The following is a 25,388-nucleotide window of genomic DNA, read 5'->3' on the forward strand; positions in this document are numbered from 1 at the left end:
TAGAGCTCAAAATTAACTCTCCACTTTAGTCTCCAAGACTGTTGTCACCTCTGTAGTCGACAGATAAAGTCTACTCCCCAAGCGAAACATTTCATGAATAATGATACCTGTCACAATGTCTCTTCCCAACTTGGTATTGTACACCTTTTATAATGTGGAAACAAAAGTTAGAGAAATCTGGTCCAAGAAAAACGGTACCAAAACAAATTCCAGGTGCAGTCGAAACTGCTCTCAAGACAACCCAGGTTATATCAAAACGTCTAAAGTTTCCTACCCAAGTGTCAGTGTTGTGAGCTTACTAAACAAAGCATCATTAGACTTGCCAAAGACAAAATACGTAGAACACCCACCGCAACCACTACCCAAAGCCTGGAACCCACCAACATACCCTTAGAAACCACGTGCAAAAACAGATTGCATACAGCTTCGGAAGGTGGTTGGTGGGTTCCCAGGCCCACAGTTCTACGTACCCTATGCCTTCAGGGAAGATTACTCTCCCCTGCCATATGCATTCATAATGCATATACAAGATTTTCTAGTTCTATACGCCACCTTATTCTGTAAGTTATTTTGATAGAAACTAAACTGTAGACCTACACCACAACTATGCCACATATTTCACGTATAGGCCTTACTAATTTGCAGAGCAGAAGCGGCGCAAAGGGGGAATGAAGGTAAAGATAAAAATCAAATGGGGGTCTAGGTAAGATCAGAGAGGGTCTTGGTAAGATCAAGAGGGTCTAGGTGTGAACAAGGGGTCTAGGTAAGATCAAGGGGTCTAAGCAAGATTAATGGGGCCTAGGTAAGATCAGGGGGTCTAGATAAGATCAAAGGGGGTCTAGGTAAGATCAAAGGGGTCTACGTAAGATCAAAGGGATCTAGGAAAGATCAAAGGAGTCTACATAAGATCAACGGGAGTCTAGGTAAGATCTAGGGGAATCTAGGTAAGATCAAAATGGGTCTAGGTAAGATCAAGGGGCTCTAGGTAAGATCAAAGAGGGTCTAGGTAAGATCAAGAGGGTCTAGGTAAGTCCAACGGGGTCTAGGTGTGAAAAAAGGGTTTAGGTAGGATCAAGGGGTCTAAGCAAGATTAAGGGGGCCTAAGTAAGATCAGGGGGTCTAGACAAGATCAAAGGGGTCTAGACAAGATCAAAGGGGTCTAGGCAAGATCAAACGGGCCTAGGCAAGATCAAAGGGGTCTAGGTAAGATCAAAGGGGTCTAGGTAAGATCAAAGGGGCCTAGGCAAGATCAAAGGGGTCTAGGTAAGATGAAAGGGATCTAGGAAAGATCAAAGGGGTCTAGGAAAGATCAAGGGGATTCTAAGTAAGATCTCGAGCCCCTGACACTTATTGTATTGTCTCTTAACGTGCTAGTGACACCCTTGCTTTTCGTTGGGGGATGTTGCATCGTCTGCCAAGTCTTTTGCTTTCGTTGTGAGTGATTTTCGTGTGCAAGTTCGGTATTAGTCCCTCTAGGATTTTCCAGGTGTATATAATCATGTATCTCTCCCGCCTGCGTTCCAGGGAATACCCAAATGAATTTCCCATAACTATATAGATCTATAATCCATAGGGTTATACACAGCTTGGAGAATGTTAGGTAATCAGGTTTGATCCAAGGAAGGGGAGGGTACTTGTAACTGCTTGTATCAAGACACCTTCACTAGCACAAAGACAACCCTTGAAGGGCATCCAAATTTAACACGAAGGTAGTTAGGATCATCAAGACAACATTGCATTTCCCCTACACTTCCACGTCCCTCATAGCACACCAGGCTAACAACCAACACTATGGGGTTACCTAACCAGTTGGAGGTCTGTCGTATACCAGTTTCCTAACACAATACTATGCTAGCCTGAATTCATAACCTACCTTACCTGCCAGTTATGGCTGGCATTCTAGGCACAACCTGACGACCACTACATTCAAGCCCCCACTCTACCTCTATTTTTCTAACCTAGCAGGGTTAATACTATTCTCACTAATACCAATCTAAATCACCCCTTAACTATATTCATCAGCATCAGATGTTAGTGAATCCTTTCTGCCAACTAACACCTCACTTCAGATCACAGAGGTTTTTAATTTTCATCATTAACGTCTGTTGCCAGAAGTGTTAGACTTCACTACTTACAAAGTATCAAACCAACTGCAAATCTGAACGATAAAACCTTTATATTCATAAGAACCTGAAAACCGATTAAATTTTCCAAAATGATGAAATTGTGTAAACTCTATGGATCAATATTTAACTTTGCACAGTTTGGCCAAAGGCATAAAAAACGTAGAACACCCACCACAACCACTACCCAAAGCCCGAAACCCACCAACATCCCCACGGAAACCATGTGCAATAACAGACTGCAGACAGCTACTGAAGGTCGTTGGTGGGTTCCCAGGCCCACAGTTCTACGTAATCTATGCCTTCAGGGGAGATTACTCTCCCCTGCTATATGCATTCATAATGCATATAGCAGATTCTCCAGTTAAATTCTTAACCTAAGTACCCAAATACATAAAACTACTTACAATACACTTGTGGAAACCAACAATGGGAAAGCAATTCGAGACGATCTTTTGGTTTCTCTAGGTAAGATCAAAGGGGTCTAGGTAAGATCAAAGGGGTCTAAGCAAGATCAAAGGGGTCTAAGCAAGATCAAAGGGGTCTAAGCAAGATCAAAGGGGTCTAGGCAAGATCAAAGGGGTCTAGGAAAGATCAAGGGGATTCTAAGTAAGATCTCGGGCCCCTGACACTTATTGTATTGTTTCTTAACGTGCTAGTGACACCCTTGCTTTTCGTTGGGGGGATGTTGCATCGTCTGCCAAGTCTTTTGCTTTTGTTGTGAGTGATTTTCGTGTGCAAGTTCGGCACTAGTCCCTCTAGGATTCTCCAGGTGTATATAATCATGTATCTCTCCCGCCTGCGTTCCAGGGAATACCCAACCGAATTTACCATAACTATATAGATCTATAATCCATAGGGTTATACACAGCTTGGAGAATGTTAGGTAATCAGGTTTGATCCAAGGAAGGGGAGGGTACTTGCAACTGCTTGTATCAAGACACCTTCACTAGCACAAAGGGCTAGTGAAGGTGTCTTGATGCAAGTGTTAGGTAAGATCAAGGGGAGTCTAGGTAAGATCAAGGGGAGTCTAGGTAAGATCAAGGGGAGTCTATGCAAGATCAAGGGGAGTCTAGGTAAGATCAAGGGGAGTCTAGGCAAATCAAAGGGGTACTAGGTAAGATCAAATAGGGTCTAGGTAAGATCAAGAGGGTCTAGGTAAGATCAAAGGGGTCTAGGGGTGAACAAGGTGTCTAAGCAAGATTAAGGGGGCCTAGGTAAAATCAGGAGGTCTAGGTAAGATCAAAGGGGTCTAGGCAAGATCAAAGGGGTCTAGGCAAGATCAAAGGGGTCTAGGCAAGATCAAAGGGGTCTAGGCAAGATCAAAGGGGTCTAGGCAAGATCAAAGGGGTCTAGGCAAGATCAAAGGGGTCTTGGTAAGATCAAAGGGGTCTAGGAAAGATCAAAGGGGTCTAGGAAAGATCAAAGGGGTCTAGGAAAGATCAAAGGTGGTTTAGGTATGATCAAAGGGGGTTCTAGGTAAGATCAAAGGGGGTTCTAGGTAAGATCAAAGGGGGTCTAGGTAAGATCAAAGGGAGTCTAGGTAAGATCAAAGGGAGTCTAGGTAAGATCAAAGGGGATCTAGGCAAGATCAAAGGGGGTCTAGGTAAGATCAAAGGGGGTCTAGGTAAGATCAAAGGGGGTCTAGGTAAGATCAAAGGAGGTCTAGGTAAGATCGAATGGGGTCTAGGTAAGATCAAGGGGGCCTAGGCAAGATCAAATGGGTCTAGGCAAGATCAAATGGGTCTAGGCAAGATTAAATGGGTCTAGGTAAGATCAAAGAGGTCTAGGTAAAATCAAGGCGGTCTAGGTTAGATCAAAGGATTCTAAGGTCAAATGATTCTAGGTAAGATCAAAGGGGGTCTAGGTAAGATCAAAGGGGTCTAGGTAAAATCAAGGGGGGTCTAGGTAAGATCAAAGGGGTCTAGGCAAGATCAATGTATTATAGTTAAGATCAAAGGGGTCTAGGTAAGATCAAGGGGTCTAGGTAAGATCAAGGGGTCTAGGTAAGATCAAAGGGGGTCTAGGTAAGATCAAAGGGGTCTAGGTAAGATCAAAGGGGTCTAGGCAAGATCAATGTATTCTAGTTAAGACCGAAGGGGTCTAGGTAAGATCAAGGGGTCTAGGTAAGATCAAAGGGGGTCTAGGTAAGATCAAGGGGGTCTAGGTAAGATCAAGGGGGTCTAGGTAAGATCAAGGGGGTCTAGGTAAGATCAAGGGGTCTAGTCAAGATCAAAGGGGTCTAGGTAAGATTAAAGGGGTCTAGGTAAGATTAAAGGGGTCTAGGTAAGATTAAAGGGGTCTAGGTAAGATCAAAGGGGCTCTAGGTACGATCAAGGGGCTCTAGGTAAGATCAAGGGGTTTTAGGTAAGATCTGTTGAGAAATGGATTTACCAGATAAGTTTAAATATAGGGAAACTTAACTTAGAAAGACAGCTCATTGCCTGCACTGCCGCCCCTGCAGACGAGGTCTTAAGAAGCTGTCGAAGTTATCTCTCAACGGGCTGTAATGAGTTATAATTTGTAAGATTATAAATTACCCCTAGGGGTGTTATGTCAGCATATTTCCTTCACTGCTGGCTGACAAACTTACTTGTGTGGACTCAAAAGTCCGCACCTAACTGCCGACTATAATATGAGATAAGATTTCGTTCGGATTTTTAACCCCGGAGGGTTAGCCACCCAGGATAACCCAAGAAAGTCAGTGCGTCATCGAGGACTGTAACTTATTTCCATTGGGGTCCTTAATCTTGTCCCCCAGGATGCGACCCACACCAGTCGACTAACACCCGGGTACCTATTTGCTGCTAGGTGAACAGGACAACAGGTGTAAGGAAACGTGTCGAAATGTTTCCACCCGCCGGGAATCGAACCCGGGCCCTCCGTGTGTGAAGCGGGAGCTTTAGCCACCAGGCCACCAGGCCTCCTTGCGACTCAAGAACTGCGCAGTTCCCCGTACTACAAGAAATTCGTAACCTACCTTGCTCTTTTAGCGTGAGCTATGGTGTTCTTCACACCTTCGACAGGTATCGGTGACTTGATAGAAGCTGAAGTGTCATTGGATGTCCACGTCTTCCATAGTCTAGGAATACGCACACTGGTACACTATGTTCCACAATATTTGTCTTTGTTCTCAATCTTATCACTAAAGAAGCTGATCACACTTCTCTTAAATGTTTATTGTGTTTTATGAGACACTTTGTTCACACTAACGCACAGATCGTTCTTTGTTGGTTATCCTGGCGTCAGTGTCACTCTCAGTAGAGTCAAAAGTAATCTGAAGATGCCACAACTCCCCACGCCGTCACTGCCCCCAGCACAAAGGAAAAGCTGACCTAGTACTTTTGCTTCCTTGCCACTTCCTCCATGAGGCAAAGCAGAATGTTTGTTTCTTGCTGTCTTTAGCATAGACAACAATGTCCACTATCTTTACTATACCTGGAGTTTACCTGGAGAGAGTTTCGGGGGTCAACGCCCCCGCGGCCCGGTCTGTGACCAGGCCTCCATATATGTTCTTCTGCATTCGTGGCATGACATTTGTTCATGTAGGGCTCCAGCGCTTGGGCTGATGATGAGGAATGAAATACTGGAGGTGGTGTCTTCCTGTACTTCATACCTCTTTGATGATGGTGGTGAGGTATGTGATTAGTGTGCAGAGAACAGTTGTGACTTCCTGTAGTGTGGCCTGGGTGCCAGTGTGGCCTGGGTGCCAGTGTGGCCTGGGTGCCAGTGTGGCCTGGGTGCCAGTGTAACCTGGGTGCCAGTGTAACCTGGGTGCCAGTGTGGCCTGGGTGCCAGTGTAACCTGGGTGCCAGTGTAACCTGGGTGCCAGTGTGGCCTGGGTGCCAGTGTAACCTGGGTGCCAGTGTGGCCTGGGTGCCAGTGTGGCCTGGGTGCCAGTGTGGCCTGGGTGCCAGTGTGGCCTGGGTGCCAGTGTAACCTGGGTGCCAGTGTAACCTGGGTGCCAGTGTGGCCTGGGTGCCAGTGTGGCCTGGGTGCCAGTGTGGCCTGGGTGCCAGTGTAACCTGGGTGCCAGTGTGGCCTGGGTGCCAGTGTGGCCTGGGTGCCAGCGTGGCCTGGGTGCCAGTGTGGCCTGGGTGGCCTGGGTGCCATGAGTAGAGTTCTTGAGCTATGAAGTCCAGATGAGACAAGCAGTTTGGAAAGGCCGTGAGTGATGTTTTACAGGGCATCACTGACCTATACTTTATATGTGCCACAACTCTTGTAAGACAGTCCATACAAGGAGTTTATTGGGTGGATGTTGACAATATTTCTCTATCATATAGACGATGGTTTGCTACCTTTGTCCTGATGGGATCGTGCAACTCAAGCACTGATAAACACCCTCAGATGTGTATCCCTTCACCAACATGAAGGTTCTGTAACTGCGGCTTGACGTTCTTCATGCTGAACTGGAACACCAGAGCTGATGATGAGTGAAGGATGGCAGGAGTGATGTCTTCCTGCACTTCATAACTCCTCAGTGAAGGTGGTGGAGTATATGGCAGCAGTGTAGGGCCAAGTATGATGATCTTCAGTGTGCCGCCTGGGTGCCAATGATTAGGAAATCCAGCGCCTAGGAACACAAGGCCCAAGACTTGTAGCGGGGAGCCCAAGGGAACACGTGGCCTAGGACTTCTAGCAAGGAGCCCTTAGGAGCACGAGGTCCAGTGCTTGTAGCAGACAGCCCCTGGGAGCACGAGGCCCAGTGCTTGTAGCAAACAGCCTCTGCGAACACTAGGGAAGCACCTAGGAACACGAGACCCAGGGTCTGGCAGCAGGAAACCCCTGAGGGCTCTGCTGTACCAGACTCCAATAAAGTGGGAACAGGATTTACCTTAATTGTCCTGCTAAGGTAAGAGATGTACTCTCTCTTATTAAAATACACTCTGCAACACTGGACTGCAAGGAGCGGTGGTCGCTTGACCACAGGTCGTATACTGGTACTGCATCTGAGGCCAGTTATTTTCATTAGAGAGCCAGTTCGGTCCGTGGAGCCATAATTTATTATCTACAAATTTCTTGAGTGGGACACCACGTGACAACATGTCAGCTGGATTCTCTTGGGTAGAGACTTCATTCATTCATTAGAGATTTGCCGGTAATTCCGGCCCGGGTCTTCTCCAGATGGTGACCCGGCGGTGGCCCCCGGGGCGGGGGTGTCGTTCGTCTTCTTCATTCTTCTTTCTTCTCTCTTGGGCCCCCCGGTTGGAGGGTAACTTCTTCTTCTATCTTGCATTGACTCCCCAAGTGGGGAGTGTCTTCTTGCTTGGGATCTTCAGCGTCACAGTTGGGCAGAGGCAGAAAACAGGGTCCCATTGGAGCCACACTCCAGCTTTAGCAGGCAGCAAAGTGCTGGGGAAACTTGTCTTGATGGTAGTGCTAGAGGGGGGAACCCTCTGCAGCAAGCTGATTAAACCTGTTCCTCAGTGCTTCGTGGTCGATTCCAGCATGGTTGAGGGCGGAGTAGATACGGTTGGCAAAGTGTTCTAAGTTGGGTTTCACAATGTCGTTGATGTCCTGCTCACATTCTGGAGTTTGCATTGGGTTCTTCTTCTGGTTGGTTGTGCAGTGTCCACCACTCTTGCCCTTGGCTTCTTGTTGCCGTGGGGGATTGGCGGTGGTCTGGGGAGCTGCAGCTCTTGGTTCTTGAGTTTTGGCAGTCTTGACCTTGGCTCCTTGTTGTGGTGGAGCAGTAGTAGCGGTGTGGGGAGTTGCAGCCCTTGCTTCTTGTGTTTTAGCTTTCTTGGCTGGCGGTTGAATTGTCCGAGGCAAGGCCTCGGCTTGGATAGTTGCGGTGGCGGTGGAGGCAGGTGGTGGTGGACTCTCATTGGTGGGATTTGCCGACGTATCAGTGGTCTCAGACTGGTCCATCTCTATGTCGAGTGGAGGTTGTGTCAGTGGTGGCACAGCAGTTAAGCTGGCAATATTTGCAGTGGTTTGTAGGATCTCACTGGAAGGTGGTGATGCAGGGAATGTGAGTTCAGGCATGTTGTTGAGTTTGAATACTTCGTTGATGGTGGTGTTGAAGGAGCCAGGCTCAGCTGCATTCTGTACATGAGCATACATGATGCAACATAGGATCTTGGTGGGATCGGCAGCAGGTGGTGTGAGGAAGGTGGTAGGAGCAGCTTGCGTGGCTTGTAGGATCTTGGTAGTGTCTGCTTGAATCTTGGCAATAGCAGAATATGTGGGTGCTTGTGGTTTGGACTTCTGTTGTTGTTGATGTTTTTTGAGTATGTCCCTTCTGATAGGGCACCTTGCAGCAAGAGTATGATGGTCATCCTTGCAGTTCATGCATTGCGGTGGGGAAGCAGTAGTGCAATTCTTGAAGTCGTGACCCTCAAGGCCACAGGTGGAGCAGTACTTGTCTTTGGCAGGGCAGTTTTTGGTGATATGCTGGTATGAGTAACAGTTAAAGCACTGTGGGATTTGTTGGTATTTTTCTGCTTCAATGAAGGCTGGATTGATATAGAAGTAGTGTATAGCCAGGCCCTCAGCGAGGGCTCTGGCTGCCATGTTGACGGTGACTTGATAGAAGCTGAAGTGTCCTTGGATGTCCACGTCTTCCATAGTCTAGGAATACGCACACTGGTACACAATGTTCCACAAGATTTGTCTTTGTTCTCAATCTTATCACTAAAGAAGCTGATCACACTTCTCTTAAGTGTTTATTGTGTTTTATGAGACACTTTGTTCACACTAACGCACAGATCGTTCTTTGTTGGTTATCCTGGCGTCAGTGTCACTCTCAGTAGAGTCAAAAGTAATCTGAAGATGCCACAACTCCCCACGCCGTCACTGCCCCCAGCACAAAGGAAAAGCTGACCTAGTACTTTTGCTTCCTTGCCACTTCCTCCATGAGGCAAAGCAGAATGTTTGTTTCTTGCTGTCTTTAGCATAGACAACAATGTCCACTATCTTTACTATGGTAATAAAGTGGGAGCAGGATTTACCTTAATTGTCCTGCTAAGGTAAGAGATGTACTGTCTCTTATTAAAATACACTCTGCAACACTGGACTGCAAGGAGCGGCGGTTGCTTGACCACAGGTCGTATACTGGTACTGCATCTGGGATCAATTACTCGCTGTAGCAGTAAACAAGATATTTGCCCCTTCTGAGAGGGCTGGGCCCCTCAGGGCTGAAAGGGGCTGAAGGGGGCTGATACCCCCCTCCTGGAGAAAATTTCTCCACAAGATCAATCAGGCTACAAAGTCTCTGTAAATATATACTTATTAACCCAATTTCAAAGCAAATGCTCCTCCCCCCCCCCCAAGACGCTCTAATACAGACTCTGGAGTCTCTATACACAAGTCTATACCACTGAAAATATTTTTGGGACTTCAAAGCATAAAATTGATGTTTGGCCAGGTCCTCTACAACCCTACTGAAAAATAGAAATAGTTAATTCCACATTTCTGAGGAACTGTAATTTATTTTTCCGGCTATAATATATTCTGCCTAAAGAAAATTGTAGTTTTAAAAATAGGTTAGACAAGTGAGTGGTTGAAAGTTAGACCTGCCTAGCATGGGCCAATAAGCCTGCTTCTGTGCTCCTTTATGTCTTTTAATGGATATTCCCGATTTAATAGGCTTTCCTTACACCCGGCATCAAGACGTCTACCATTACCCTCACCACACTAAACTATCTCAGTATAATTATTAACCAGGTAGATTAACACAGAATTACACAAGTCAGGATGACATTTATGACACTTTTATTAGGGTATTTATACTCCCCCAGGATGAGACCCTTACCAGTAGGCCTGCTGCAGTGTTCCTCCTCTCTTATGTGAACAGTGCCAATGAATATAAGGGAACATGCCCACTTGTGCCCGGGAACGAATCCCGGTTCTTCAGTTAACACCATTATCAACTGAGCCATGATATATCACATATTTCATCTCTGCTTCCTACAATCTTGCAGGATGGGTCAAGACTGCATAATGAAGATGTTACACTAACTCCCTAAAATCTAATCAGTCTTCAACTCTTAGCTTTACAACCCACTTCTCCCATTTTTATTTCTACTCCATTCAAAGTAATCTATAGAATACATTCCTCATTATTTCCCGGCCAGAGATTTCATCTCTGGTCGAGAGATAATTATTATTATAATCAAGGGGGAAGCGCTAAACCCGGAGGATTATACAGCGCCTGGGGGGGGGATATGTGGAAGGCATTCAGGCTTAATTCGGGGAACTGGAGCACAGATCCAATTCCCTAAATCAAGAGCCCCTCACCAACATCAAGGAACCTTCCTTGAGGGGAGGTCGAGAGATAAGCTAATACTTCCCATTCAAGATATCAATTTCTCACAATCTTTCCTATACTTTCCCCACCACCTTCCCACTTAATACAATTACTATCTGCTTCAATAACCAAACTTTAGACTTATAACCTGGAAATACCTTACAAGTGGGCCCTGCCCACCTCTGACAACATCTCCAGCTGCTACATTTCCACATACCTGAAGTAACCCTCTCCAGGTATAACACTAAATGTTACGGCTCAGACCATTTACTAGTGCAGTTGTCTCCACCCCTCAGAGTGGTCAATGTTGCTGTCTTGATCAATGTTGCAGCAGACACAGCCAGGCACAGCAATCCTCAGTTACCACACCTGTAACAAAACATTTGCATTATAACCATGAACATTACACATATTTATGGGTAAACATTACCATGTAATATAAACATTACCATGTAATATAAACATTACCATGTATAAACATTACCATGTAATATAAACATTACCATGTAATATAAACATTACCATGTTATATAAACATTACCATGTAATATATACATTACCATGTAATATATACATTACCATGTAATATATACATTACCATGTAATATATACATTACCATGTAATATATACATTACCATGTAATATATACATTACCATGTAATATAAACATTACCATGTAATATAAACATTACCATGTAATATAAACATTACCATGTAATATAAACATTACCATGTAATATATACATTACCATGTATTATATACATTACCATGTAATATAAACATTACCATGTAATATAAACATTACCATGTAATATAAACATTACCATGTAATATAAACATTACCATGTAATATATACATTACCATGTAATATATACATTACCATGTAATATATACATTACCATGTAATATAAACATTACCATGTAATATATACATTACCATGTAATATAAACATTACCATGTAATATAAACATTACCATGTAATATATACATTACCATGTAATATAAACATTACCATGTAATATAAACATTACCATGTAATATAAACTAGTAACATTACTGCCTGACTGATATAAACAATGTTTAACAAAGTAAAGCTATCTTTTTCTTTAATAAATATTTCTTTCGCATATACCTGATGACCAACAATTTGTTTATATGGAAGTCTATCTGGATCACAAGGCGCAAGTTCCTTGGATCAAGAGACCTTCATTATTTTTCAATAATGGGAAAAAATTGTTCAAAACTGGATACACCATCATGGGTTATGTAACGCCTAGTGTTAGAGTTATTGTTTGATCAGAGGAAGTGGAGTAGCTCCAGTTCCTCGCAGCAAAACCCCTCCACTAAGGTCAATCCCCCCCCCCTTCCTTCCAAGACATTAGACCCCAAAGAAAATTAAGACTTAAAATATTAATAATTTGGTGACCAAACTGGTGGTGGGGACCAAGAGCTGCAGCTCAACTCTGTTGTTGTACTGACAAATACGTCACCAGAAATACTTACGTTATTTAGATGTTTTAAAAGGGTGAGGAAGCAGTAAAACCGGTGGGGCGGCAGGAGGAGGAGCAGGACGTCTCTCCTATACGACCACTGAAGTTCAACTGACTCTTAGTGACCTTGAGGTTGGTCACTGTCCTGACCTTCTCTATAACACCATCACTGATAACCTGACTAACTCTGACTACCACCACTAGATGGCACTACTATACCACCACTATCAGTACTACTCATGGTGGAGCGCTCAACCCGTGGGAGTCATGGACCACCTGGGAGGATAAGTTCACTCTCAGGCGGCATAGCTCACATTCCTTGGATGTGGTTTATGCCATCACCACCCTGAAGGAACCTCTCTCAAGGTCACCACTCTCACCACCAGAGGCGCTCAACTCCACTACTATTGTACCACTAATACTCTACATGAGAGTATACCTGGAGACGGTTTCGGGGGTCAACGCCCCCGCGGCCTTGTCAGGGCCGGATTTAGACCTTGGGGGCCCTCAACATGGAATTAAATTGAATTGCAAATGAGAAATGAATTAAATTATTATAATCATGGGGAGCACTAAACCCGTAGGATTATACAGAGCACGTAGGGGGGGAAGGAAGATATTCAGTCTCAATTCAGGGAACCGGAGCACAGATCCAATTCCCAAGATCAAGAGCCCTTCACCAGCGTCAAGGGACCTACCTTGAGGGGAGAAATGAACTAAAATGAATGATAAACAGCAGTTTTCGAAAAAAAATAGGTTTCGACGAAGACACATGATTTCATTTTTCTCAATTTTATTCACTTTAAGAAATACTTTGATTATATTTTTCAGTTTGTAATATATTCCATAAACCCTACATAATAAGTGCCGATGTGTATTTATTTATATCTTTGGTGTCACACTTTCGGTATCTATGGTGACAGTTGACCAGAAGGATATTAACAAGGTCTTGAGGATATCTCTCCAAGAGAGAACCCGCAGTAATGGATTTAAATTAGACAAGTTTAGATTTAGAAAGGACATAGGAAAGTATTGGTTTGGAAATAGGGTAGTTGATGAGTGGAACAGTCTACCTAGTTGGGTTATTGAGGCTGGGACTTTGAGTAGTTTTAAATTTAGGTTGGATAAGTACATGAGTGGGAGGGGTTGGATTTGAGTGGGACTTGCACATCGGAGCTTGTTTCTTGGGTGGCATTGAAAATAGGGCTGGTCAAATATTTGTTAGTGGGATGAATTGTAAAGGACCTGCCTAGTATGGGCCAACAGGCCTGCTGCAGTGTTCCTCCTTTCTTATGTTCTTATGTTCTTATGCTTCTCTGACAGGTAACTACATGGCTGCGTCTGAATCACATGATGGCGCTTCACTGTTCATGTCTACAGTAGTATCAGTATAATGTTGTTGTGGTGATTCATCACCTTTACTATTTTGATCTGGTATGTTCTTTCTATTTTCTATAGATGTACTTGGGAATGCGTCCTTAGAAGACTCATCTGGTAGTGGTACTGGTTCTTCACTAGTAGCTTCTGTGTTGTCCACTACGGAAGCGGAGAAAAATTCTGTAAGGCATTTTGTCTCTGTCAAGATCACAGCATTTCTTTCGCTTGATTCTTTGATAATCTTTCTTTTCTAAGCTCCTAATAGCCCTTCTGAGGTCGACATAGCCAAAACCATACACGCAATAGCTACCTTGCACACACACAGACACAGACACACACAAACAGACAGACAGACACACACACACACAAACACACACACACACACACACATATATATATATATATATATATATATATATATATATATATATATATATATATATATATATATATATATATATAGGATGCTTGAATGTGCGTGGATGTAGTGCGGATGACAAGAAACAGATGATTGCTGATGTTATGAATGAAAAGAAGTTGGATGTCCTGGCCCTAAGCGAAACAAAGCTGAAGGGGGTAGGGGAGTTTCGGTGGGGGGAAATAAATGTGATTAAATCTGGAGTATCTGAGAGAGTTAGAGCAAAGGAAGGGGTAGCAGTAATGTTGAAGGATCAGTTATGGAAGGAGAAAAGAGAATATGAATGTGTAAATTCAAGAATTATGTGGATTAAAGTAAAAGTTGGATGCGAAAAGTGGGTCATAATAAGCGTGTATGCACCTGGAGAAGAGAGGAATGTAGAGGAGAGAGAGAGATTTTGGGAGATGTTAAGTGAATGTATAGGAGCCTTTGAACCAAGTGAGAGAATAATTGTGGTAGGGGACCTGAATGCTAAAGTAGGAGAAACTTTTAGAGAGGGTGTGGTAGGTAAGTTTGGGGTGCCAGGTGTAAATGATAATGGGAGCCCTTTGATTGAACTTTGTATAGAAAGGGGTTTAGTTATAGGTAATACATATTTTAAGAAAAAGAGGATAAATAAGTATACAAGATATGATGTAGGGCGAAATGACAGTAGTTTGTTGGATTATGTATTGGTAGATAAAAGACTGTTGAGTAGACTTCAGGATGTACATGTTTATAGAGGGGCCACATATATATCAGATCACTTTCTAGTTGTAGCTACACTGAGAGTAAAAGGTAGATGGGATACAAGGAGAATAGAAGCATCAGGGAAGAGAGAGGTGAAGGTTTATAAACTAAAAGAGGAGGCAGTTAGGGTAAGATATAAACAGCTATTGGAGGATAGATGGGTTAATGAGAGCATAGGCAATGGGGTCGAAGAGGTATGGGGTAGGTTCAGCAGAAGTTTGTGGTTACAGGAAAGTGGGTGCGGGAGGGAAGAGGAGTGATTGGTGGAATGATGATGTAAAGAGAGTAGTAAGGGAGAAAAAGTTAGCATATGAGAAGTTTTTACAAAGTAGAAGTGATGCAAGGAGGGAAGAGTATATGGAGAAAAAGAGAGAGGTTAAGAGAGTGGTGAAGCAATGTAAAAAGAGAGCAAATGAGAGAGTGGGTGAGATGTTATCAACAAGTTTTGTTGAAAATAAGAAAAAGTTTTGGAGTGAGATTAACAAGTTAAGGAAGCCTAGAGAACAAATGGATTTATCAGTTAAAAATAGGAGAGGAGAGTTATTAAATGGAGAGTTAGAGGTATTGGGAAGATGGAGGGAATATTTTGAGGAATTGTTAAATGTTGATGAAGATAGGGAAGCTGTGATTTCGTGTATAGGGCAAGGAGGAATAACATCTTGTAGGAGTGAGGAAGAGCCAGTTGTGAGTGTGGGGAAAGTTCGTGAGGCAGTAGGTAAAATGAAAGGGGGTAAGGCAGCCGGGATTGATGGGATAAAGATAGAAATGTTAAAAGCAGGTGGGGATATAGTTTTGGAGTGGTTGGTGCAATTATTTAATAAATGTATGGAAGAGGGTAAGGTACCTAGGGATTGGCAGAGAGCATGCATAGTTCCTTTGTATAAAGGCAAAGGGGACAAAAGAGAGTGCAAAAATTATAGGGGGATAAGTCTGTTTAGTATACCTGGTAAAGTGTATGGTAGAGTTATTATTGAAAGAATTAAGAGTAAGACGGAGAATAGGATAGCAGATGAACAAGGAGGCTTTAGGAAAGGTAGGGGGTGTGTGGACCAGGTGTTTACAGTGAAACATATAAGTGAACAGTATTTAGATAAGGCTAAAGAGGTCTTTGTGGCATTTATGGATTTGGAAAAGGCGTATGACAGGGTGGATAGGGGGGCAATGTGGCAGATGTTGCAGGTGTATGGTGTAGGAGGTAGGTTACTGAAAGCAGTGAAGAGTTTTTACGAGGATAGTGAGGCTCAAGTTAGAGTATGTAGGAAAGAGGGAAATTATTTCCCAGTAAAAGTAGGCCTTAGACAAGGATGTGTGATGTCACCGTGGTTGTTTAATATATTTATAGATGGGGTTGTAAGAGAAGTAAATGCGAGGGTTTTGGCAAGAGGCGTGGAGTTAAAAGATAAAGAATCACACACACAGTGGGAGTTGTTACAGCTGCTCTTTGCTGATGACACTGTGCTCTTGGGAGATTCTGAAGAGAAGTTGCAGAGATTGGTGGATGAATTTGGTAGGGTGTGCAAAAGAAGAAAATTAAAAGTGAATACAGGAAAGAGTAAGGTTATGAGGATAACAAAAAGATTAGGTGATGAAAGATTGGATATCAGATTGGAGGGAGAGAGTATGGAGGAGGTGAATGTATTCAGATATTTGGGAGTGGACGTGTCAGCGGATGGGTCTATGAAAGATGAGGTGAATCATAGAATTGATGAGGGGAAAAGGGTGAGCGGTGCACTTAGGAGTCTGTGGAGACAAAGAACTTTGTCCTTGGAGGCAGAAACAGCAAACAGACTCAATGATTTCTTCTCCACTATAGGACAAAACCTTGCCAATAAAATCCCAAGCTCAGATACCTCACCAAATGACTACCTCACTGGCAACTACCCGAACACACTGTTCCTAGCTCCGACTAACCCATACGAAGTCTCCCTTATTATCAACGCACTAAAAAACAAGGCAGGGGATTTAAATACCTTACCACCCTTTATATACAAAAAAGTGTCACAAGTACTATCACCAATCATTGCAACACTCTTTAACAAATCCACTGAATCCTCCACCTTCCCTACAGCTCTCAAAATAGCAAGGGTCACCCCGATCCATAAAGGAGGAGACCAAACAGAGTTGAATAACTATAGGCCAATATCCAATTTACACCCTCTCTCAAAAATCTTCGAAAAATTAATTCATAAACGAATCTACTCCTACCTCGTCTCCCAAAACATTCTCAACCCCTGCCAATTTGGATTCAGGCCTAATAAAAATACTAATGATGCTATTATACACATGCTAGAACATATATACACTGCAATAGAGAAAAAAGAAGTCCCACTGGGGATCTTCATTGACTTACGTAAAGCTTTTGATACAGTTGACCATGACTTGCTCCACATAAAATTGTCACACTATGGTATAAGAGGGCACTCCCTCAACTACCTCAAGTCTTACCTCAGCAACAGAAGCCAATATGTGTACGCAAATGGGGCAAGCTCTTCCGCTCAACCAATTACAGTTGGTGTCCCACAGGGAAGTGTCCTTGGCCCTCTTCTCTTTCTCCTATACATAAATGACCTACCAAATGCTTCGCAATTACTCAAACGCACACTTTTTGCAGATGACACTACATACGTCTTCTCTCACCCGAGCCCAGTCACGCTAGCCAATACTGTAAACACCGAATTACAGAAAATATCTACCTGGATGAGGACTAACAAACTTACACTAAACAGTGACAAAACCTACTTCATTCAGTTTGGAAACAGAGCTACAGATGTACCTCTTAACATAACGATAAACGGATCACCTATCACAAAGCTAACAGAGGGAAAATTCTTAGGAATCCACCTTGATAATAGACTCAAATTTCATACACACATACAACAAATTTCTAAGAAAATTTCCAAGACTGTAGGCATACTATCGAAGATACGGTACTATGTTACACAGTCAGCCCTCCTGGCCCTTTATCACTCTTATTTACCCCTATCTCACCTATGGAATTTGTGCATGGGGCTCAACAACAATTAACCATCTCAGACCACTAATTACCCAACAAAAGGCTGCAGTTAGAATAACAAATTCTCACTACAGGCAGCACACTCCACCAATATTCAAAACACTCAACCTACTCACCATACAAAACATCCATACTTATTATTGCACTTATTACATACATAGAACACTTAACTCTGATATTAACCCTCCCCTCAAACATTTCCTTGCCAACCTCAACAGCACACATGACCATAACACAAGACACAGATCACTCTTTGATGTTCCTCGTGTCCATCTCACACTATGCAAAAACTCAATGCACATAAAAGGCCCTAAAATCTGGAATTCATTACCTGTAAATATAAAAGAAACACTACCTGTTTATAAATTCAAGTCTCTTCTCAAAGATCACTTACTCACTCAAAACCAAATAAATACTGAATAACTGAACCTCATAAATTGTATATCCTAAATGTTACTCACAATTATATCACACAAATGTTAAACCTAGGACCCAATCTAACTTTGTTATTTTTTTAAATACACTACCTAACAGAATACTCCATTCTACTGAATGAACAGCAATGCATGCAACCATATGACCTGTCTTTGTAATACTCATTTGTGCTTTATAGTTATCTGTTTACAATAATGTTTTATCACTGATTTCATCATTGCTTAGTTAATCTTAAGTTAATTGTAAGCCAGCCCGTAATGCTATGCATATAAGTGGCTTTGGCATGCTGCTCTTACCTGTATTTTTTTTGTACCTCTGTATGTATGCTAAAATTACTAAATAAATAAATAGTTTTACCAATGCTCTTATATGGGTGTGAAGCATGGGTGATGAATGTTGCAGCGAGGAGAAGGCTGGAGGCAGTGGAGATGTCATGTCTGAGGGCAATGTGTGGTGTGAATATAATGCAGAGAATTCGTAGTTTGGAAGTTAGGAGGAGGTGCGGGATTACCAAAACTGTTGTGCAGAGGGCTGAGGAAGGGTTGTTGAGGTGGTTCGGACATGTAGAGAGAATGGAACAAAACAGAATGACTTCAAGAGTGTATCAGTCTGTAGTGGAAGGAAGGCGGGGTAGGGGTTGGCCTAGGAAAGGTTGGAGAGAGGGGGTAAAGGAGGTTTTGTGTGCGAGGGGCTTGGACTTCCAGCAGTCATGCGTGAGCGTGTTTGATAGGAGTGAATGGAGACAAATGGTTTTTAATACTTGACGTTCTGTTGGAGTGTGAGCAAAGTAACATTTATGAAGGGATTCAGGGAAACCGGCAGGCCGGACTTGAGTCCTGGAGATGGGAAGTACAGTGCCTGCACTCTGAAGGAGGGGTGTTAATGTTGCAGTTTAAAAACTGTAGTGTAAAGCACCCTTCTGGCAAGACAGTGATGGAGTGAATGATGGTGAAAGTTTTTCTTTTTCGGGCCACCCTGCCTTGGTGGGAATCGGCCAGTGTGATAATAATAATAATAATAAAAAAAAAAATATATATATATATATATACATATATATATATATATATATATATATATATATATATATATATATATATATGCAATAAGATCACAGTAAACAGGTGATATCACAATATACAGAACAACCACTGAAAAAATAGCGAAATTCTAAGTGATTTCTTGACCTCTCACGAAAGCGCTTGGAATTTCACTATTTTTCTGGGGGGCCCCTCTGGCAGGGGGGCCCCTCTGGCAGGGGGGCCCCTCTGGCAGGGGGGCCCAGGGCAGTTGCCCTTTTTGTCCCCTTATAAATCCAGCCATGAGTTTGAGCACCCTGAAACAGGGGTGGGAAGTACAGTGCCAGCACTCTGAAACAGCGGTGGGAAGTACAGTGCCAGCACTCTGAAACAGGGGTGGGAAGTACAGTGCCAGCACTCTGAAACAGCGGTGGGAAGTACAGTGCCAGCACTCTGAACGAGAGGTGCGTTAATTTAACTCGTCTTTCTAAAGTTAACCTTGAATTCTCACATACAAATTTTAACATCATTACACAGATACCATAAAACAAGTAATAGGAACTTTTGGAGCGTGAATATAAATTAGAATCCCACCGAACACAGGTTAAAAAAGACAGCCAAGTGATAACGTTTTCATTCCAATATTCCTCTGACATATTTGACGTCCGTAACCAAATACTCTGACGTTGATGATAACGATGGGCTGGAAAAAATATGGTTGATGATGCATTTAAATCATGATGTACACATCATTCTGGAAAGATTGATAGCTATGGACCAAGTGTTGTTGAATGTGCATCATTCTTTGGGACTGATTACCTTAGGGGTAGAGACTGATATGTTGAAAACTGAAGAACGTTGTCTTTCAGACTATTGGTTCGTTTAAGCGAGAAAACACAGCTTTGCACTCACATTATCTTGCTCTAGAAGACAAACATAACGCAGATGTAGTATACACAGACTTTGCAAAAACCTTTGACAAGTGTGACAATGGTGTAATGGCGCATGACAGTGTACTCCATTGAAGACACTGCAAGACTCCAGGCGGACATCAACAAAATCTTTAAATGGGCCGCAGAAAGCAATATGATGTTCAATGATGGGAAATTTCAATTACTCCGATATGGAAAACGTGAGGAAGTTAAAGCTGTATTGTAGTATAAAATATATTCCAACCACACAATAAAGCCAAAAACTAATGTAAAAGACCTGGGAGTGATCATGTCGGAGGATCTCACCTTCAAAGACCACAGCATTGCATCAATCGCATCTGCTAGAAAAATGACAGGATGGATAATGAGAACCTTCAAAACTAGGGAGGCCAAGCCCATGATGACACTCTTCAAGTCACTTGTTCTATCTAGGCTGGAATATTGCTGCACACTAACAGCACTTTTCAAGGCAGGTGAAACTGCTGACCTAGAAAATGTACAGAGAACCTTCAAGGCGCGCATAACGGAGATAAAACACCTCAATTACTGGGAGCGCTTGAAGTTCCTGAACCTGTATTCCCTGGAATGCAGGCGGGAGAGATACATGATTATATACACCTGGAAAATCCTAGAGGGATTAGTATTAAACTTGCACACGAAAATCACTTCCTATAAAAGCAAAAGACTCGGCAGACGATGCAATATCCCCCCAATGAAAAGCATGGATAACACAATAAGTGTCAGGGGCCCAAGACTGTTCAACTGCCTCCCAGCATATATAAGGGGGATTACCAATAGACCCCTGGCTGTCTTCAAGAAGATGCTGGACAATCACCTAAAGTCAGTATCTGACCAGCCGGGCTGTGGTTCTTATGTCTGGTTGTGTGTGGTCAACAGTAACAGACTGGTTGATCAGGCTCTGATCCACCATGAGGCCTGGTCACAGACCGGGCCGAGGGGGAGTTGACCCCCGAAACCCTCTCAAAGTATACAGTTATACCCAACACTCTATCCACATTGTGACTGACTCTAAATCTCACTCTAGATTAAGTAAACCACAGTACGGGTGGGGATTGAACTCGCGGGAAGCGAGTCGTAAAACTCCAGGCCAGCGTGTAAGCCACTGGGCCTGCTGGCTACAATAGGATTCATCCAACATATTAACGCATCCACAACACAAGTGTTTTTAAGTAACTGACAATACAGCGACCAGCCGGGGATCGAACCCGAGTTATTTAAGCAGCCCCCACCCCCGAGACGGCAGCTCAGTTCTCGACGCCTTAGTCCACTACGCCACCATGTTACAAACCTCAGGTGCCCAGCAAATACACTGGGTGTGCCACTCATGATACCAGCACATTTACGGCTGAGGATAGCTACAAGAACTAATTTCATTCTACTCCCGTTCTGGGATACCAGTTTCACCAGTACTGTTATAGCAACATACGTGAAAATTACCTGAGAGATGAACCTGTCCTTGCGCTCGCTGCTAGACTCTTAACTTGAACCACCTGTGAACTTACTGCTCATGATACAAGTCACCGCTTCACCTTATTTCCAAATTCTTCGAATGAATTCCTCTGAGATTATTCCCGTTTTTCTCCTCACGTTTGGCACTGACAGCGGGAAAATTGCAACCTCTTTCATTGCTCAGGTATTCTGACCTCATTCCACACTCAGCAGCGTATGTTATACACCAGCAATTGCTAGACTGTCACGGAGTGAAAATATCAACGACTTGCAGAGGGAATTTGAATATTACATTATGGATCTAATCCCTCGTTGCGTGTGCTCTGTTGTATGTTAAGTCAGGCAGGCAGGTAAGCAGGTTGAAAGGCAGGCACACTTAGAGGGAGGAAGGCATACGGAGAGCAGGCAGGCAAGCAGGAAGGATGACAGAGGGGTATGAAGGCAGCATGAAAGCAGGCATGCAGAAAAGGAGACAAGTATAAAAAAGAAGGCAAGCAGGAAGGCAGGAAGACAAGCAAACAGAAACACAAGCAAGTAGCTTTGCCTTGAGACTCCGTCAGTCACCTCTTCCCTTCAGTTACTCTGTATCTCTGTCATTTATTTTGTTCCTCAGTCAGTAACTCCGTTCCTGAGCCATTGTTTCTTCAGTCGCGCTCTCAATTATTGATTCAATCTCTAATCAACCTATTTCTTAACCAGTCTTGTAACCTGTCGGTATGTGTCAGCGAAAACGGCTTACAACAATGGTAATAAGTAATGAGGTTTAAGAGGAAACTGTTGGGTATTGAGAAGTAACTGCAGAGTAACTTCAGTTCTCTTTCTTAGTTTAGTTTTGTTGGCGAGTATCTGTAGAATAAGGAAGATGTGTGTAACTTTGGTCTGTTGATTCTCCTTCAACCGAAACAGTGGCGACTTTTATGGGGTTTTAGACCAAGTATTTGGCAGGGAAGGTCTGGTTGAAGGTCACAGAGAGGTCTCATGTCTAAGACCTCTCCGTGACCTTCAGCAGAACAGAGTTATTTCTGCTAAAACTGGTGTTCTGAGGTGTCACGATGGCGTCTTCATGGGTGAAGATCGAACTCTCTAATTCCTTAAAAATCTCCGAGTTTCGGACGAGTTTTCTGGAAGCCAATTTCACTCATTTTTGAATTACATAGCAAGAAGACAAGGCACATTTCTTGCTGGTGTTGCTGGGCTCAAAAACACACAGTGTATTATGTAACTTATGTGAAGCAGAGTAACGTCACACCAAGTATTATGACCACTGGTTGGGGTCACTGAAGGGTCGTGACACTGAGAAGTCATCGCATCAATGCAGTCACTTGGCATTTCAACAAAGAAGAGAAAGTATTTGCAGATGAACAAAAGACACTCTAGCCATGGTATATGTTGTAAGTTCCAATAATTTTTCTTAAGCAGAAAGCTGTTTACTAGAAGGAAAATGTTATTGTAGATTATTTCTTCTTGAGGATTTTGTCTCACATACACGTGTGTAATTCACCTATGTCTAGTGAACCTATGTCTAGTGAACCTATGTCTAGCGAGTTTAAAATTGACATTCCAGTGCGTTAACCACTGAGCCAGGTGGCTCGCTTCATCAGTTGAATGCAGAGATGAACTTAAATCACGAAGATAGACGAAATCCCTCAGTCTTAATGGAAAAATTCTGGCGACAGTAGACTCAGTGAGGAGATAGTGTGAGGCAATCAGTCCTTTGTCTTTGAAGGAAGAAATCCTGGAGACAGTAGATGAAGTCTGATGCATTTTCTGGAGGCTAATTATTATTATTATTATTATTATTATTATTATTATTATTATTAAAAAAAGCGCTAAACCACAAGGGCTATACAGGGTATCAAGTGACAAAAGGTCAAGGGATGATTAGTAGGTTACGGAGAACAGCGGGGCAGTGGATAGTGCGGGGGTAGAGGGTAGCAAGAGAGTGAGGTAGAAAGGGCTGAGGGTAGTGCGAAAGGTTTCATTATCAGAGTTTGTGGAATAAATCAGGTGTTGTCAAAAAGTCAATGAGAAAGTCCAGATTAAAGGAGAGTCCATCAGCAAGAAGGGAAGGTAAAGAGAGAGAGCAGCAGAGCGGTGATGATGTTGGAGGTAAATTCTGCGGGCTCGTTGATAGAGAGGGCAGTCTAACAGAATGTGGCTAACAGAAACTGGAACCTGACAATTTTCACAGAGAGGAACAGGGCGCCTCTCCATGAGATACCCATGAGTAAGACGAGTGTGGCCAATGCGAAGACGGGAGAGAGTAGTCTCCCAGCCGCAACACTGGTGACAAGAAGACGGCCAGTAACCTAGACTCGGTTTAATAGAATGAAGTTTGTTATTGAGCAGATCAGACCAACGTTGTTGCCAACGGGTGTGAAGGTGGGTAGCTATTACAGCAAAATAGTCCGTGAATGGAACACCTCCATATGAAATTGGAAGGTCATGTACTGCTGACCGCGCAGCAGTGTCTGCCTGTTCATTGCCCTGTACGTCAACATGACCAGGGACCCCAACATAAAACATCTTTATGCTTGGTAGAGATGCGGCACAACCGAAGTTGGATACCGAGAACTAGGGGGTGAGGTGTATCAAATTTTCGTATAGCCTGTAAAGCACTAAGGGAGTTTGAAACAACCACAAATGATGACACAGACGTAGATGCAATACGGATAAGTGCTGCAAGAATGGCATACAATTCAGCAGTAAAAATGCTAGCCGAGGATAGTAAATGCCCTCGTACGATGCTGTCTGGAAACACTGCTGCGAATCCGACGCCGTCAGAAGACTTAGAGCCATCTGTGTACACTGCGATGGCATTAGAATGAGAGTGGAAGTGGTCAAGAAAAAGAGAGCGGGAAGCCACCGTAGGCAGTTGGGGTTTCGCTCAAGGGAGTGAGAAAGAACAGATTCGAACAGCTGGAACTTCCCAGGAGGGCAGGGAAAAGTTAGATGCTACATGAACATAGAAAGGTGGTAACTGAAGGAAAGAGCGAAAGTAGGCGAAGAGAAAAGGGATGGGGCAAGCAGAGGCGATGAACAAATAATGTCTACTAACATCAGTGACTATTCTATATATGGAAGGATTGCGGAGATCATGAGAGCGAACATAGTAGCGAAGGCAATGGGTATCACGGCGATCAGACAAGGATGGTATATTCGCTTCTGCATAGAGACTCTCAACAGGTGAAGAGCGATTTGGAGGCTAAGAAACTAGTTTTCTCCCAGGATGAGGGACTGATTATCTCATACTACCTCCATAATCGATTGTCTCCAGGGTTGAAGTTCATCTCTGAATTCGACTAATGATGCCTTCAGCGATGACCAAACATTTTTTCAATAAAAATACCCAGTGTCGAACGTGTCTTAATCATCAAGGTATCAGTATTATACACGATTTATATTACGACACTTGTCTGGCACAGCAACACCTTAGAATTCTGCAGTAACTCTCTCGCTAACAAGTGTTCAGCGAGATCTATCCCTACCAGTGGTCCCACCTCACCTATGACTTCATCTCCAGTATATAACTCCAGTATATAACTCCAGTATATAACTCTCCACTTCATTTACTCTTTCTCGGTTTGAAATTGATCTTTTTATTCAACTGATGATGGCTGCATCCCTGGCGAAATGTTTAATAATCATTAAAGATACCTAATGTTGCACATGTATCTTAGTCATAAGTGTCCCGTTGGTAGCGCACTCAGCTCACACTGAGTGTCTGGGGTTTGATTCCCGGTACGGGTGGAAAAATTCGACGTGTTTCCTTAAGACACCTACTGTCCTTGTTCACCTATCAGCAAGTAGGTACCTGGGTATTAGCCGACTGGTGTGGGTCGCATCCTGGGGACAAAATTAACCTAAGGTGCCCGAAATGCTCTGCATACAAAAGGTTCTCTTTATAGTATGTCATTGGTGTCAGCTATGGTCTGTATAAGTTGTATCACGTACTTGTAGAAATAAAGATTATTATTATTATTATTATTATTATTATTATTATTATTATTATTATTATTATTATTATTATTATTCAGTTAAAACGATAGTTCACATTGAACATTATCACCAAATACTAAACACACATGACACTATATAAATCACCAAGGGGTCTCAGAGAACAGAAC

General features: G+C 43.0%; 1 protein-coding gene across 1 annotated transcript in view; it reads right to left on the reverse strand.

Moving 5' to 3' along the window:
* Nucleotides 1-12,022, reverse strand: part of LOC128690644 (RING finger protein 37) — a 67,004-nt gene extending 54,982 nt beyond the window's left edge. Inside the window, exons 1-2 of the mRNA XM_053779383.2 lie at nucleotides 11,885-12,022; nucleotides 10,595-10,746 (exon numbers count right to left, since the gene is read on the reverse strand). The gene's annotated coding sequence lies outside the window, so the exon portion shown is untranslated. The remainder of the gene's footprint in view (nucleotides 1-10,594; nucleotides 10,747-11,884) is intronic.
* Nucleotides 12,023-25,388: the final 13,366 nt, after the last annotated feature.

Source organism: Cherax quadricarinatus, chromosome 29 (genome assembly GCF_038502225.1).
Source record: "Cherax quadricarinatus isolate ZL_2023a chromosome 29, ASM3850222v1, whole genome shotgun sequence".
Lineage (NCBI taxonomy): Eukaryota > Metazoa > Arthropoda > Malacostraca > Decapoda > Parastacidae > Cherax > Cherax quadricarinatus.